The 18,434-nt window shown below is 35.2% G+C and overlaps 1 protein-coding gene across 7 annotated transcripts in view; it reads right to left on the bottom strand.

Moving 5' to 3' along the window:
- PRKD1 (protein kinase D1) overlaps positions 1–18,434 on the bottom strand; it is a 768,557-nt gene that overhangs the window by 86,525 nt on the left and 663,598 nt on the right. Inside the window, exon 1 of one of the 7 annotated variants that reach the window (XM_045569406.1) lies at positions 13,036–13,052. The exons of the other annotated variants lie outside the window; for them this stretch is intronic. The gene's annotated coding sequence lies outside the window, so the exon portion shown is untranslated. Of the gene's footprint in view, positions 1–13,035; positions 13,053–18,434 lie in introns of those variants that run through there. 7 annotated transcript variants of the gene reach the window in all.

The following is an 18,434-nucleotide window of genomic DNA, read 5'->3' as shown; positions in this document are numbered from 1 at the left end:
TTAGGGTGGGCTTATATTCACGTTTATTTCAAAGAACTCCAAGTTACAGTGGCACAAAGAAGGCATTAGGTCTTTAATTATGAAATGTCAAACTTCAAATCAAAAGTGTAGTTTATTATATATGTCTCAAGCAAGAATCAGTTCAATTAATCAAATATGTGCCTAAACTATCGATACAGTTTTGTCATCTTAATGGTAGCTTGTTTATGCCAGCAGTGAAGAAGCCTGGAGAGTGAGTGACCATGAAATCGCAAAAGGCGTTTTCCACAGCTTGCTGAGAAATGAATACTTTTCCTTGCAAGAAGTGGTTCAAATCCTGGAAGAAGTGGTAGTCATTTGGTGCAAGGTCTGGTGAATACCGTGGGTGACAGAGAATTTCCAAGTCCAGCTTCTGTAGTTTGAGCAGCATTCATGTTGTTGAGCATTGCCTTGCAAGAAGGATTGGCCTGTCTCTATTGACCAATCTCGGCTGCTTAATCACAAGCATCCTCATCATTTTGTCCAGTTAGTTGCAGGAGACAGCCGCTGTAATTGACTGACCAGGTTTCATGAAGTTGTAGTGGATACTAGTGCTGGACCACCAGACACCATTAGCTTTTTTTGATGAATATTCAGTTTTGGACTGTTTCTGCCCTTCATCTTTAGCCACCCATTGTGTCAAATGCTTGTGATTGTCAAAAAGAATTCATTTTTCATCAAATGTTAACAATATGGTATAGAAATGGTTCGCCTGTATGTCATGACAGCAAAAAAAAGGCAAGCTTCCAGAGGATTTCTCTTCTGATGTTCATTTAATTCATGTGGAACCTATCTGTTCAGCTTCATTACCTTGCCGAATTGTTTCAAAGGGTCCAATATTGTTGGAGTAGTAACATTAAACCTTGCAGCTAATTCATGTGTAGGTTGAGATGGACTCACTTCCACTACAGCTTTTAGCTCATCATTATCCACCTTATTCTCAGGTCGTCGATGTGTCTCATTTTCAAGATTAAAATCACCAGAACAGAACTTCTCAAACAATCAAGGTACTGTGTGTTCATTAGCCATATCCTTCCCAAACACTTTATTGATATTTCGACCTGTCTCTGCTGTACTGGTTCCATGACAGAACTCATATTTGGAAATAACATGAATTTTTGACTTATCCATAGTTTCACAAAAATTCACCTAAAAAAAAACTGAAAGATGATCACAAGCCAAAACATGTGTTTGAAAGAATGAGCATGTACCTTCACAATAAAAATAAAACAAGAAGTGTCAAAATGAAATGTCAGAGATATCAACTGTCAAACTTAGTACTTAAGGAAATTGTATATTTCAGACTTAATAACCTAACAGAAATGTACTACACTCTCACACAAAGAGGTATGCAGCTCCATGCTACTTATGGCTACCCTATGGACCCAGGCTTCTTCCAGCTGACCATTCTGATATCCCCTCAGTTTGTTTTTTTTCTCCAGCTCCAAAAATAGCTATCAATTCTAGGCAGCAGGATAAGAAAAACCAGTAGCTGAAATCACTAAATAAGGCAGAGAGGATGAAGATTGGGAAGCAAATAGACTGTTTCACCGTGAATTATTTTTATGTTTTTCATTGCCTTGAACAGCAATGGAGCCAATTCATGAGTTCCGTTTTAGAACTGCTAAGTGCAAGGTGCAGCTGAGAAAACTGAGGCGTTCAAGTATGTGGATGAGGAGTAGACAAATGAATACACAGGATACACAATAAAGTTTAGATTTAGAGTAGGGTATGGACTGGAGAGTTAATTTGGGAATCATCAACATAATAGTAAAGCCAAGAGAATTTATGATATGCTCTAGAGCTTCAATTTGTAATATGATAGCCACTAGCCACATGTTGCTACCTAATTTAAATTTATTAAAACTTAATATAATTAATAATTCAGTTCCTTAGTCACACTAGCTACATTCAAATTATCTATAGCCACATGTGACCAGTGATTACCATATTGGTGAGCACAGAACAGTTTCATGATTGCAGAAAGTGGAATTGAACAACACTGCTTTAGAGAGAGAATTAATGAAGAAAAGTGGATTATGTAGCTGGTAGATAAGACTGACACTGATTTTTCTATATTTATCTATTAAGCTCATTTCATTTTTATTCTTTTTATTACTACTGTACTTACTATAACAGGCTAAAATTTATGCAGTTACTTTTAGTCAGGTACTGTGCTAAATGCATATATTATTTATTTTATTTAATCTCCAAAACTCACAAAATGAATGCTATTATTATCCTCCTTTTATAGATGATGAAACTAAATCTTTGACTGTGGACAGATCAGGCTACAAACTAGTAAGAGGGAAATTGTGGAGAATGATTTAGATCAATCTGAATCCAGAACTATATATGGATTTTCTAAGTAATCATATCAACTACAAATAAGTATCACTTTGTCTGTTCTTTTCCAACATTTCAAATTCATTTTTTTTGTGGTGTTATTGCATTTGCTAAGAACTTCTTGAATAATGTTAAATACTAATAAACGTAGTTCTTTTTTTCCTAACTTTGATTGAACTGTATCTTACATATTCTAGTTAAATATGATGCTGTTGATTGGAATCAGCTATTCCTTATTATTTTAAAAGAGAATATCTTTATTTCTAATGATTTTTATTAGGAGTGGATTTTGAATTTATGAATGATTGTTATAGTCATGACATATTATAAAACTGATTTATTAATAATGTCAAATCATCTTCTTATTCCTAGAATAACTTACTTGGTTATTTTGTACTATTCTTATGTAAGCCTATGGATTCTATTTTTCCAAACCTTTTATTTTTGCATCCAGAAAGCAAAAATAATATATCATTAATTGCCTGTAGGCTATCAATTCAGATATTCCTGGGGTTTGTGTACAATTTATCACTAACTTGGTGATCAGGAGCAAATTATTTAATGTCTATACTTCTTGATAAAAAGTTTACCACCATACCTAGTAAATAGTAAGTGCTCAAAAACATTAGCCATTCCACAAGTGGACAAAGTCTACAGTTTTCCTTCCTTTTTTTCTTATACTATCTTTTCAGATTTTGGGATTAAAATTCAGCTAGATTTGGATAATTTATTGGAGAAGATTTTCAAATTTTATGTGTTCTAGAACAGTTTCTGCTAAAGTGTTTGACAGAAATTTCACCTAAAATGGCCTGACTCAATGCTCTTTTTGCGGGGTGGGAGAGTTGGGGACATTGTACATCTTAAACACATTTCAATTTCAAAATGTCTTAAAGTCTCAAAATGCAAATTTCAAAAAGTGTGTGTGTGGGTGTGCACTGTATGTATCAGAGGGTAAAAAGGACATTCATTCTAATAAATTTTTACAATCCAAATTAAATGAAGTAGGTAAATGTTCCTATTAAATTATATTTCCATACTTAACTGAATTTAATTGTATCTCTGATGGAAATAATGGATTTTAACATAAATATGCAGATTTAAATTAATAAGCTGTGAATATTTGAGTCACAATGTAATTAGCATACATTTAACATGATAATCCTCTCTTTAAATCAGAAACGTTATTTGAAATGATAATAAGTAAGTATTAAAATAAATACCAAAAACAGAGGATAATTTGTATACTAACTTCCAGCTTTAGGCTGAGTTAAAAGTTTCAGCCACTATTAAAAACTGCCTGTTAATCAGAAGGCCATATGGCAGGAGAGAATGCAATCACTTTCCTAGATTCTTTTTAGTAATTGTCCTAGATAACAGTGAAAAAGAAAAAAAGAGTGTAAATCTCTGAAATGTAGTCATGTGCTGCATTTATTTTTAAAAGTTTATAAAAATGAACCTAAAAATGGAAATTTAAGAAGGAGAAAGATTTATTTGATGATAAGTGGAGAACAGATTAAACATGTACCATATGGCAATTTTAGCCCATCTTCTTAAAGTGTGCTGTAAACATAACATTAGCACAAGTGATTCTGAGCAAAATGTTCCAAAAGGTGATTTTGCCTGAAGAATTATTACATTTGGTAGAGCTTTGAAGTCATTTTCAAAGGCCATTGTTCTCAGCATTCAAAGATTGTATCTGGCCTTCAACATTTTTTGGCTCCCTTCACACTTACAGTAACATTGTCTGGATTATTTCTAAACTCAGCATGATTAAACCAAACAAATACAGTATCCTACAGCACATTTAAAACAAACTAGCAGAAGACTCATGGCCAACCCTCTAATTGAAGAGAGATGAAAATATACTGATGATAAACAAAATAGGTCAAGTAGACTGTAACAGTATGTAACTGAACACGGGTTTGGAGATTATAAAGATCAGAAAGAGATGCAGGCAAAGAAAAGGGAGGGTATATAGAAAGATTTGCTGAAAAAAATGAAGGAAAGTATAAATCTTGGGCCGGGCGCGGTGGCTCAAGCCTGTAATCCTAGCACTTGGGAGGCCGAGGCGGGCGGATTGTGTGAGCTCAGGAGTTCGAGACCAGCCTGAGCAAGAGCGAGACCCCGTCTCTACTAAAAAAAATAGAAAGAAACTATATGGACAGCTAAAAATATATATATAGAAAAAAATTAGCCGGGCATGATGGCACATGCCTGTAGTCCCAGCAACTCGGGAGGCTGAGGCAGTAGGATCGCTTAAGCCCAGGAGTTTGAGGTTGCTGTGAGCTAGGCTGACGCCACGGCACTCACTCTAGCCCGGGCAACAGAGTGACACTCTGTCTCAAAAAAAAAAAAAAAAAAAAAGAAAGTATAAATCTTGGACTGAAAAAGAAATAGAATTTTTTAAATAGAAACAAAGTGGGAATAAAGCTCAGAAGAAGAAACAAATGTGGGCAGTGAGGGGAACTGAAGGAATCAACAGCATTGCAATGCAAGGCTAATATAGCTGAGCAGTGGGAAAGACAGTGGATAAGTCATTTGAAATTAATTGATGGCCAACTTTGGTATTGCAAGGTGAGGCTCTAGAATGCAGTAAGACAGAGTTTGGAGTCTTTTGAAAAATACTATTTTTTCTTAAAAGTATCACATATGCAAAAGAGCACATATAGCATATGTGTAGTTTAAAGAATAATAATAAACACCCATTGCGCTCTCCATCCAACTGAAGAAAAAGGCACACTGCTATCTTTGAAGCTGCCCTGTGATCCCCTTCTGTTGGGTGGATTAAATAGAGAAGTATCAGTGTTTTAGTGAGATTAGTCAAGCAGTGTTTAGGGAATATAGAGAGAGAGGCACAGAAAGAAAAGAGACACTCTGGGGACCAATAAGAATCCTGGGCACCTTAAACTAAGAAACCAGCAGGGGAAATATAAAAGAAAGAAAAAACCTACAGAACACTCTTATGAAAGTATAGAAAGACAATTATTCTCCATTTGTTGTTTGTCTTGCTTGTTCATTTTTGGAGTTGTTTTAGTTTGCTTGATTTTTGCATGGATGAAACAAAATATTGGTACCACTAATAGAAATAAAAAAGAGAGGAAAGTTTGAAGGGAAAGCTTATGTTTTAGACCCATAGTTGAGGCAGTAAGACATGTGAGTGTGAAAACTGAATCACTAGAAGAAAATGTACCAAAAAATGAAGCTCAGGTGAAGAATAGTTCAAGAAACGATTTCCAAAAAATGTTTGTTGATGAATTTGACACAACATGAGATTTTTGAGATGTAAGAAGCAGAGGAAAGAGTTCAGATTTGAGGCTTGAGGGCAAAGAAAAAAGTAGATGGAGGAATTGGTTTTAAGATGTGAAACACAGGGAAGAAGAGAACAAGGAGCACTCAGTGTCACAGATGAGGGAAAAGAAAAGCCTTTGGAGCGGGCTGAATTGTGTGGCCTGAGAAAACACCTCTGTATCTTTTAACATTTCGTCAGTTATAGATCTTTGTAAAAGGGAGTTTAGGGGCAGAATCCAGCCTACTAGAATTGAGAAAGAAACGAGAAAAAGAGAGAGAGAGAGGAAAATGGTGCCGGTGCAGGAACTTTTTCTCTCATTTAGAACTTTAAGGTAAGTTTGCCTTGTTTTAAGCCAATAAATTGGTCATAATTTGTTAAAGTAACAAAAGAATGCTAATACAGAGAAGCACTGTTCTATTTATTTCAGCTTCGCTCTGCAGACTTCTAAACTGATATTTTGGGACAAATTTCCTGCTGCAAATAAAGTGTTACTTACTTCTTGTGTGCCTGCTCCCTTTCAGATTTTCTTGCTTTCAGAAATAGGGAGGCTAAAGCATTTTTTAAAATCCTCAAACCTTATTTACCTACCACTCTTGATTTTTCCCACAGTAAAAATTAAAGGTTTTCTTGTGTTACATTGAAGTTGGCTTCTTGACTCTTTATGTCTGCTCATGAAAATGAGAATATATATGTAGTAAGATAAAAAGATCAAGAAGGAAAAGAAAGAGAGGAAAAGCCAGATTCCTGGAATATTTATTCTGCTTCTAAGTAATCAAAGTTTGTTACATTTCTGTGTGTCCATACAGAGATGAATAATATCGTCACACTGGGTGAAGGGAAAGATGAATAAGCTGTGTCACTGTTATAAAGAATGTCCATATGGGACCAATCTGCCTTTTCACTCATGTCACCAGCCAAGGCATATTTGAAATGACGTTATCATCAGCATTATTCTCCACTGCATTCTGAGGAACATGAACCAAGCAGAGGTATTTATTATGTTGAAATTATTAGGAGGGCACTTAGATATGTTAAGTAATTACACAGTTAAATATCTTTAAATGAAATAAGAAAAAAATGTTATCACTGAGAAATGCTTCCCTTTTGTCATAGTTACATTGTCCTATGTAAAAACCAAATTTGCTCTTGTGGATCATAGTTTTAATTCTGTACTTTTGATTCAAATATGCAATTTATACTCAAGAATTCCATACTTAATGGTGAAATGCTTTTAAAAGGATTAGTATAAGCCAATAACACTAATGGTATGCTGAGAAAATGAACAGTTAAGCTTTCAAAATTGCTGAGTATAGATGGTAATTCTCAATTACACTACCAATGACATTTTCCCTAGCAAAAAACCTAAACTGCACCTAAAGATATTGAACAAGTGGAAAGTGAGAACTGGAAAAATGGCCATGAATGACTGTACGTAATTTGATATCCACTACATCATAAAGTATGTATTTGTGTGTGCTAGTATTCATATAGTTAAGAATTTAGGTATGCAGTTTGACTTATGGTTTTTCTATTGTGCCAGATCATCTAGAAATGTAAACATCTAGGAATGTCAACCTATTGTTGATTATTATGCATTTATTTATTTAGCGTCAGTTAAAGTGAGGATACTGAACTACACACATTGGTAGGAGAGGAAATACAAATTAGAAGAATTTCCTTTAACTTCTATCTCAAAGGCTTTTTCTAAAGCCTCCATCTGCCTAAAAGGATAAACTGGGTTCAGAGTCTCATTAAAATAATTTCACTTCCCTTTGTAACTTTCAAATATTCTTAAAAATTGGCTTATATCCTTCATGTAATTAGTAACAGACAGATCTTCCTGAAATCCCACTTTCATCAATATCCCCCTTCTTTACTAAATGGCTTTATGTTTCCCAAAGCATTATTCATTTGAGAAACATTTTTTGAATAGCAATTACTGGAAAGTCTTAGGAGGTGGCGGAGAAGAGGATTAGGGATGCTAAGAAAAGTTAAGATATGGTACATGTGCTCATGGTGCTTATGGTGTAATAGAAGATATAAAAGATGTATAAACACAATTACGTGTAGAATAGGACAATTATAAGAGTGGTGGGGGAACTTCATGCAGAATGTGAGATCTCAGCTGGGTCTGGAAGGGTAAAAGTGAAGTGTAAAAGGCAAAGATGGGAGGAGGCAGGCATTCTAGACCAAAAGACATACCCAGAATTGAAAAGCAAAGGGCAGTTCAAGGAGTGGCGGCTATTCAGTGCTGGATGATTGAATACCCAAAGGGTATGTGCAGAAGCGTGCCAGGGAAAGGCGGGAAGCTGAGCCAGGGCTTTTGCAGACAGGCTTGGAGGCCGGCTTAGGGAAACTGTTCAGCAGAAGACATTGGAGGCTTCTGAGAAGAGCTGGTATCAGATCATGCCAGGTTATTGGAAGACTGCTGTGTAGGATGGACTGCAGAGAGGATGAACTGAGGAGAGCAAGGACTTCAGGGGAGTGAGGACACTAGTTAGAAAAAATTATGGGGTTTTCATATGAGGTTGTCACAATGGAAATAAAGGAGAAAAAAATAAATGCAAGCTATAGACCTGACAACTAATACAGTAAGAAGTAATTGAGAAAAGCAGTCACTGGTGACAATGAGCCCTAACAATTGAGTGGAAACCAGCTGGTACCATTAATGGTGACAGATCACCAGCAGGAGGTGTGAGCTGAGCAGAGGAATGGTGGTATCTGTTCTAGATTATGTTGAGCTAGAGTGCCACTGGGATATCCAAATGGAAAAGTCCAGCAGATGGTTAGAAATGTGATTCAGAAGGTTTCCCCTAAGGAAAGAGGCCAAGTGGAGTTCTTCTGAGGAATGAATGAGCATAGACAAAGAAGAGGCAAGGATTGAAGGGAAGAAAAGGGAGAAGCAAAGTCCAAATAGATAGAAGGGCTTTCAAAATACTATTAAATGCTGAACAGATGAGACTACTGAGTATGGACCGAGGAATAATAAAAACTAATATTTATTCTGCATGTACATATATTGGGCACTATGTTAAATACTTTATATGTTTGATCCCATTTAATCCTGACTTCAAACCACAGCGAAGTAAATTCTAATGGTATCATCAATTAACAAATGAGAAAACAAAGGCTTTTGGAATTTAAGGAATTTGTCTAATGACATATTGCTAGTTAGTATGAATAGAGCAGGGATGTACCCAGGGTTATCTGAATGCACTGGCCATTTTTTCACAAGTAGCAAATGACTGTGCCCACATATCCTAATGTTGCGTGGAGAATTATCATCTTTTATATCTCTTCTGTATCCTACGTAGCAACTTGTTGTCAGTAAAGGGAGTGATGTGCCCAGTGTGGAAATAATTTGTTATGAATCAACCCATGCTCCAGATTCTAAAAGAAATCAAAATTGGACGGAGGTTAAGCAGGCAGAAATGGCCCCAGTTATCTGTGTTCCCCAAGATGATTCTAAGACAGCAGAAGGACATTTTCAGCCTGCTAAAATGTGAGGCCTGAATGGACAATGAGTGGGAAGGAAAGACACTGCTCACTGGGTGGTGCTAAGGCTGGCTCTTCCTCGCTAAAAGTTCTGAAAATACACTTGGCTTCTCCTGCAGTTATCACACCCCCGAGAATGTTAGCAAATTAAAGCATACAACTTTTCCAGTGGACTAGCAGTTTAGGCTTATTTTAGAAGGTTTCTTGAAGCTTTCATTTCTGAATTCCACAAGAACTTTTTTCTCCCTTCATAGGGAGTAGTCTGCAAAAAGTACCTCTCCAAGAAAGCTTTATTTTTCTTGGCTAAAAAAAAAAAAAAAAACATGGAGTCTTCTTTGATGTAAGATTTAGATAAACCCCAAAATGCAAGCCCCTCAGATTCCCTGGTGCATATCCATTTAGGAGCATTTCTCAGGTTGCAGGGTCAATGTGACTTCTTACTTGTATACAGAATATCTAACTTGATGACTGCTAGATGTACTTCTTTCCCCTGCTTCAGTGCTTGTTTTCAGCTTGCTTAAATATGCTCCACAATGTTATTCCAAATGTATTTGAGAAAGTGAATGCCAAATTAAATGCATGTAAAAGTGCTGTTGCTTTCGTCATCTGCAGTGGAATGTCACTCTGATAGAAGTGATAGGATAGTGCATCCAAACATCTGAAAAGTTTCATTTTGGTGAAAAAAATACCATAGCAATGGAAGATGATGTCCCAAACTCTCTTAGTGCAAGGGGAGCATTTTATTCAATTTTGGCTTTACCTTGTGCAAGACTCTTTGATTAAACTGAACAAAAATGTGGACAGTTAAAACTCTGAATCCTGTGATATACATTCTAACATATTTTCCAGTAAAGGTGATATATTTTTGGAGGCAAATAGCATCCTTTATGGATCTTTACTTTAATATTTTAGAAAGATCAGTAATTATAACTCAAAGAATGAGCAAAACATGTATCTTAATCCTCACCTGCGTGTGTGTGTGTGTGTGTGTGTGTGTGTGTGTGTGTGTGTGTGTGTGTGGTGTGATGTGTGAACAGTCTTTTCTGTGCAATACTGGACCAGCTAACTATAACTGAAGTTCAGATGTTTACACTTAGGGAAAAAAAAAACATTTCTATTTTGGACTGTATAGCTCTCATCAGCATTTAGTTTTAGAAATAGAAATTTTTAACTCAGAATTTCTAACAGTAAGACAGATTCTCATTTTGATGATGACAGCTGATTTGGGGAAATGTTTATTTCCATTTTAAAGTCTTCAAAAATGCACATATAGTATCTTTCCATAGTAACAGTATTATAAGGGGGAAGACACGATGAAGCTTTGAATTTGATTTGCACAATCCTTAGAAATGTCTTCTTACTTTCTTTGATAGTTTTGTCACACAGGAGACAGAGGTCCTGTCCCTCTGATAGCTGGAAACCTACCCTCTTTGCCTGCATGCTCTTAATTTGAATTTTTGGTTTCTTGTTTGAATGAAGAATGTGCTCCACAATTCACCTGGTGACACAGTCACTTGATGAGTCCAACTCCGATTAGGTGAACTCGCAAGCACCAGGATCCTCACACACGGTCTGGGGCAGAGGCATTTAGAGGGATGACTACTGGAAGTGTGGTCAGGGGCCTTAAGCTGTTGCTCTACATTCTGCATGTCATTCAGCTATACTTGTTAGTCAACTGTGACAACTGTGCTCCTTCGGCCTTCTCTACACTCAGGGTGCTCCATGCGTCCAATTCTGATGGCTCCATTATTTTCCCATTGTCTGTACTAAGATCCATGTCTAAGTAAACCCCTTTATAACTGTTGTCTCATTGTGATACTGTCAGTTTTCCTTCCAGAGGTTCAGCCACAGACACAAAACTGGGGCCAATAATGTCAGGGCAAGCTTTCACACTGATATCACTCTGGTTCTCTTTCTTCTGCCTCTTCCTCTACACTTAAAGGTGGGCCATTTTAGAAATGTAAAATTTCACAACAGACTTCCCACTCATTTTTAAAAATTTCTGCTCAAAAGAAAAAGTAGAGAGTTTCAGTAGCCATTAGTCCAAGTGTACCTGTTGGATGATTACACTCCTGCCTTAAAATCTTTCTGTATACATAGTGAAATACAGAATTAATTGTCCCTAGAGCTTCAGGTTGTCTCAGTACTTGACCTCAGTTGTAATTCTAAAAGCACTAGTTTTTTTAATTTTTAATTTAATTTAACTTTTTATTTGACAAATAATAACTGCACATATTCATGGGGCACACAGTGATGTTTTGATACATATAGTATATGGTGATAAGATCAGGACAATTAGTACATTCATCATCTTAAACATCTATGAGGAGTATCTCAAAGCATGGCCATTCTCAGTGTTGCTTTTGGGGAAGAGATTATTTTCATTTCTCTTCCCTAAGAATTGCAAAATTTGGTAGCTACCAAAATAAAAGATTTTAAAGTGTTGGTAACAGGGGACAACCTGAATATTTTCTTTCTGTAATTAAAGCTTAGTTTAACTGTAAATTACTAGAAATATTATGGATAGTTTTTTTATAAGGATGGCAGGAACCTGATATAACATTTATTCACCACCTTCATATTCCCAAATTCAGATTACTCTGAATGCTACTCCAGAGACACTTAATTCACCCTTCCTTCGCCTTTGCTCTTTCAAGAAACAAATTTCACCATATCCTTATAGGAAGCCTGATAAATAGAAAATTTTTATGACTTTGGAGGTTATTTGAGATATAATTTTATTAAATAACTGTAGTGGTCTTCCTTGTATTTGTTAATACTGATTCATTCCACAGTAACTAAATTGTATGTGACAATAAATATCCTCATATAAAGAGGTGAAGTACAGGCCGTATGTTATAAAGCAAGTATCCTATAGCCTTGTTATTTCCTCAACTACTGCATGATATATTTTGAAATTTTTTATTTGGCAATGAACCTGTGCATTTTTTTCAATGCAAATGAGAAACATCTGTCATTTACTTAGAAATAATGCCTAGAATGCATTTGAGCTAAATAAGCAGTACAGTTCTGGTGCTTTGCTAATTGGTTAAACTCTAAACATGTTGTAATTTATGTGGTCACAGTTTAATGCTGATATCCATAAAATACCTCTTCTAAGTCAGAAATCTGGAACTCCCAAGTGCTTTGTGTTCTAAAGGCTATCAAGTTGGATTCTGGTGGCCAAAGGTTGTTGAGGACTCAGTTAAATATATTTTTTGCTAAAAGTTTGAGTCAAATCCATCCATTTATTTTCCCAGAGGTGTAACACATGTACAGTTACACATTATAGCTAATGTCAATCCCAGAGATCCCAGAAATCCATGCCAAAAAAAAAAAAAATTGCAATGCAAACCATGACAAAGAAGTTGCTATTGAGATCAAATGGCTTTATAAAGCTTTATAAATAAGGAAGACGTTTTGATATAATTACTTCTGAATCTGAAGCAGGAATTTAAGTCTTCCATAGACCACAAGAGCTATGTGACACCTGACAAAAATAAAAATTTAACTGCATAGTTAAAAATCCTGATATTGTTATAAAAAGGACAAGTATGTTTCAAATCAGTATTAGTTTTTAAGATGAAATTATGGTTTAGAGGATGAAGATTTTAGAGGTCATCCAACCTCTGCATTATCACTTACAGACAGTTACTCAGATAGTTTTCCACAGTGGGCAATTTATTTGCACAGAACTGAACTTCACTTTGGACAATCTTTTCAGTAAGATTTTCCTTAGGCTGAGCTAAAATATGCCTCCTGTTGTTCTTGCTGTAGTTCTAGAAGATAAATCGCATTCTTACTCCATTTAAACAATCTTTCAAATATTTGAAAATATACATCAACTTTCACAGGAATCCCCTGCTCTCTACCACCTGAATCTTTACCTTTGCCAGGAGGAAACTCTAGATTCTCCAACAGTTCTTCTTATAACCCCGTTACTAGGCTTTCGCCATCCAAGCATTCCTGTTGGAAAGACTATACTTTATTGAAATTACATTAAAAATATGGTGCCCAGAACTGAAAATGACACAGGTTAGGTTCCAACTATGCAGAATACAATAAGATTGTTATCCCCTTTGTTCTATGCTAACCAAAGACCATTTTAATTTTCTAGGTAGACATCACATGACCAATTCACATGGAGTATGTATCAATTATTGAACCCACTACTTATTTGTCAAGCTTTTCAGCTAAAAAGTCAACTTGCCCAATTATAAGATAGAATAGACCTGGCTTAATAGCCCCAAAGGTGAAATGTGAAAGATGAAATTTCCTGTGGACCATTTCTCAATGTTGTGACATTAAAGGATGAAAAGGTTGCATTCTTTGAGGCAATAAATATTTACTGATCACCTACTATGTTCCAAAAATCTGTGAGGGATTAAAGATAATGCAGTGAAAAATAACAGATAAAAATTTCTCCCCTTATGGAGACTGCATTCTACTGCAGGAGACAGATAATGAACAAAACAGATTAATAAATCATACAACATATAAGGTAATGGTAAGTATGAAGGAGACATCATAAAGCAAGAAGGGGGGATGCAAAGTATTAGGGACCTTTAGACAGAAACATTTTAGAAAGGGTGGCTAGGAAAGGATTCACTGAGAAGGTGCCATTCAAGTCAGACTGAGAAAATGAAGGCATGAACCAGGCAGACATCGCGGGCAAGAGCATTCCTGGTAAAGGGAACAGCAGGCACAGAGATGCAGAGGTGGGAATGGACTTGGTGTGATCAAGGGATAGCAGAAAGGCTGATGAGAGCACATGGAGCCTTGTAAGCCACAGTTGACAGGGACTATGGATGGGTATAGCCCTGAGTAAATGAGATGGAAAGTTACTGAAGATATTCGAACAAAAGAGTGATATGATCCAACTTAGAATTTAATCAGATACTCTAGCAACTGTATTGTGAGTGGACTGCATAAGGATAAGAACAGAGGCAGATGAGAGATGATATTAGCCAGGATCAGGTGAAAGCAGCATAGAAATGGAGATATGATCCACATCTGGATATATGTTGAGTGTAGATACTATGTGATAAAAGAATACATGTAGAATATAAAAAGAGATAAAAAAGATAACTCCAAATTTGTATTCTGAGCAACAGAAGCATGGAGGTACCATTTATTGAGATGAGAAGGGTCTGGTAACAGCAGGTCTGGAGAAAACTATGAGGATTTCAGTTGTAGACATGTTGCCTTTGCAAAGCTTATCAGACATTCCAAATGGAAATGTTGAGTCTAGAGGCAGCTGGAATTGAGAGTCTGGAGTTAAGAAGACACATTTTCCAAGTGAACTGTGAACTGGAAAGAGTTCACAGTTAATCTTTAGGGAAATATCAGAAAAGAGGAAGAGTGCTAGACAATGGAAACTGGTAAATGCTATTTTCAAAAGGAGAAAGAAAGGGAGAAAATGATAGACCAATAAACATAAAATATTAATCTCTGATTGGATTATCAAAGAGGTTGAGAGCATTTGGGAGAAAGAATACTGATTTGCTGATCAGTTTGAGCCAGATGCCAGAGGAAGTCACTTTGTTTCAGGAGTGAATCTTCCATCAGTGTTCTTTGGTATTTACTGAAAGATAAGGCAATGACCAGCAAATAAAGCATCTTGTTTTCAGCAAATCACATGCCACAGTGACTCAGATTAATGTTAAAAAAAAACAAAACATGAGCTTAACATTACACATATAGATTGCTGATTAATGGGTTCATGTCCATCACCAAGAAAGTATCTAGTAATACTCTGTAGAGTCATGCACTAGGCCTATATATGTACATATGTACAAGGTTTTTTGGGCGTTCTTTTTCCTTTCTTTCAAATCAGTATCTTGGATGAAGAGAAAAGAAGTTTACTATAAAATATGAAGTATACAAGAAGCTACAAAAGAACAGTTGTTTGTAACACGTGAAAATCAAGTTTCCCAAATTTTGAAATAAAATTTGGATTATAGACCAAAGCCAATTACTTTGTTTCACATTTTCTACCAGGTTAATACTTCAAAATGCCTATAAAGAATGTTAATGGTTATGGGGTTTCTTTTTGGGGTGTTGGAAATTTCTCAAATAGATAGTGATGGCTTCACAACTTTGTAAATATACTAAAAACCACTGAATTGTAAATTTTATATGGATAATTTTTATGGTTTATGAATTATATCTCAGTAAAGATCTTTTAAAAATGTCTCTAAGAGCTGGCAGAAAACAAACCAAAGTGAATGAAGTGAATTACTTCATATTATTTCAACACATTCTGCTTGAAACAAACATTTAGCCATCTCAGTTTTTTTGTTTTCTGTCATTTGCTAAAGATACAGTTTCTGCTAAATATTTCTGGATTATGAGAGGCATAATTTAAAATTACAAAAAGGAGTGGGAACTGATACTGAGCCTCATTGGAGGTGACTGTAGTGAACAGAAGAGTTCAAGATCCATCAGAAGAGAGGCCACCTACTTCAGGTGGTGGCCACCATGGCATGCAGAGCCTTAGCACCAGTTCCTCTGAATTTTCAAGAAAACCCTGGAATCCAGATTTTTATTTGGTATCTCTGTATTTTTAAATGTCTGCCCTAAAATTCTAGGGAGAAAGTTTTGTTGGCCTAATAAAACACATCTGCAAATCAATCTGGCCCATGCACTCATAGTTTATAGCCATAATTTGTCACATAGTCAAGGAAAAATAATTAATATACCTGCATTTAAAGCCATTCCTACTCTGATCATATAATTTAAAATCTCAGTATCAGCAGCTAATGCATATGGCTGCATCTTCTGAAAACTATTCTTACACCATGCTCCAAGGCAGATGGCCTCTTATACTCAGATGGTAAATAATAGTATCAACATAACTCCTAGCATTTCTATAGCATAAATGAATATATGTACACAAGATTAAACATTTAATTAAAAGTTAAAATTTCATTTGAATTACCATTTTCTAAAATCAGGATTGTGTGCATCATGTATGCAGATTTGCTTTTACTAACATTTTAAATTTCATGAAGCTGCTTCATGACAGCCACTGATTAGCAGTATGTTAACCCATTACAAACATCTATTTTATTAAAATCTATGTGCAAAATAACTTCTGGGGAAAAGCAATAATGTTGTAATATAAAATTGTGTTTCATGAATTGGACTAAAGAAATTTTAGGTAATCATACTTCAGTTCTTTTTCATTTTTTTTTGACATGATTGTACTTGGATTTCTTCAGCAATTTCAGCAAATGTATTTTTAACTTTAACAAACAGTAAGCTTTAATGTATTCCTGTTTGACATAATGAAATTGTATGACTCCCACAGCTTTCTTCTTTTTGATATTATATAAGAACCCTGTAATTTTATATGCCAGAGAAGACAGAGCACCTGAGAATAAATGCCTATTCAAACTTGTAGAGCAATATTTGAAGATGTACAATGTATTTCTAAAGTAACTTGAGGTCAAAATTCACCAGAAAACAAGAGATGCTCAAATAAACTTTACTGAAATGTGTTTGTCTGATTACATCTTATATTTCAAATTTTTCTAAAACTGTTACCAGTAATCATATGGGATCTGTCAACGCATAGATATTTACAGAACTAACCTGGAGTTTCCCCGCTTCAAAGATTTGGGTATTTGAAATAAGTTTTTTAAAAATTGAAAAATGACATTTGAAACATAAACAAATGTTTCTAATTATTATTATCTAGATAATTACATATGATATAAAACTTTTTAAATTACTAAAATTAAGTGAAGTAAGGATGGTTCTCCAGGATGTCATTTTTTAATGAAGAGAGCAAAGTAACAAGTGTAACTGTATTATTTAAAAGGAAAGCTTTTTTCCAGTTTTGAAATTTCATAAAGCAAGCTTTAACAAGCTTTATCAAGCTCTATCAAGCTTGACAGGGTAGAAATGAGATATTAAAAATGACTTATTAAAGAAAAACCCTACATGGTAGGCACAGTTTGGCCTTCTGAATTAATTTCTGCCTTCTAGGTTGTCACTTAAACTTAAATGCTACTTATACAGTATATCCATGTAATGAAAACATTTGTACCCCTTAATATTTTGAAATTAAAGAATTTAAATGCTACAGAAAATCCTAGCTTGTCCAATTCTTTTCTTGCTTTCTAATAATGAAACCCCTTATTACTCTTGAAATAGGGTGAGGGTCAGCCCTCCTCATTGGAAGAACATCATCCTATGCCTGCAGCCTTTGACAAAGTGCATACCACAGAATACAACCGCCTTACTTTTTTTTTTCACTTAATTCAATGTCACAAATATTTCCACGTCAATAACTATATAACTCCTTCATTCTTCCTCCTAACTATTATTAATATTTCCATGGCAATGAAGTATCAAAATTTGATCACTGATGGGTACTTACTGTAGTTGATTTCTAATTTGTTGTTAGTATCCTTGTAAGAGAGTATTTCTACATGTGAGAATATTTTTAAAGGGTAGAAGTAGAATTGCTTGGTCAAAGAGTTTTTCATTTTAAAATTTTGGAAAGGTAGTATGAAGTTGCCTAACAAAAGAGCTTTATCCATTTACTTTCCAACCAACCATATGTGAGGCTACACATTTCCTTGCACCCTCATATCTAGTACTGTCCTTTTAATTTTTGACAACCTGCCAGTCGAGAACTACATGAGATTAACTTGCATTTCCCAGATTACAAATGAGGTTGACCAGTTTTTTTATTTCAGAATATTACTGGGGTACAAATGTTTAGGTTACAGATATTGCCCTCACCCGACCCGAGTCAGAGCTTCAAGTGTGTCTGTCCCTCAGATAGTGCCCACTGTACCCATTACATGTATGAGGTTGACCAATTTTTAAAATGTTTATTCATTTTCCATTTGTCCTCATATATTTTTAGTTCTTCTTTTGTGCACTGTCTGTCCAGACCTTTGGAAATTTTCCCTTTGATTAATTTGACTTATTTTTATTTCTGCAGGAGGTTCCAGATATATTTTAATTCTTAACCCTTTGTCTTTTATGGCAAAATTGTCTCCAATTCTTGTGCTAGTGCTTTATATTTACGATATTTTTTATTGTTCAGGAGTTTAAATATTTTAGTAAGTTCAAATCTGTTAATAATTTCCCTTATGGTTTTACAGATTTGAGATTTGTTCCTTAGCTCTTGACTATTTAGAATTTATTTTCTAAATGGACATCTATTTGTTCCAGCATCATCTATTGTATAATCCATCCTTTTTTCTACTGATTCAAAATGAAACTAGATTTTTACACACACACACATATCTCTTACTTGACTCTCTAT

Source organism: Lemur catta, chromosome 1 (assembly GCF_020740605.2).
Source record: "Lemur catta isolate mLemCat1 chromosome 1, mLemCat1.pri, whole genome shotgun sequence".
Taxonomy (NCBI): domain Eukaryota; kingdom Metazoa; phylum Chordata; class Mammalia; order Primates; family Lemuridae; genus Lemur; species Lemur catta.
The sequence above is the reverse complement of the archived record's forward strand: the minus strand, read 5'-3'. Positions and strand labels throughout refer to the sequence as shown.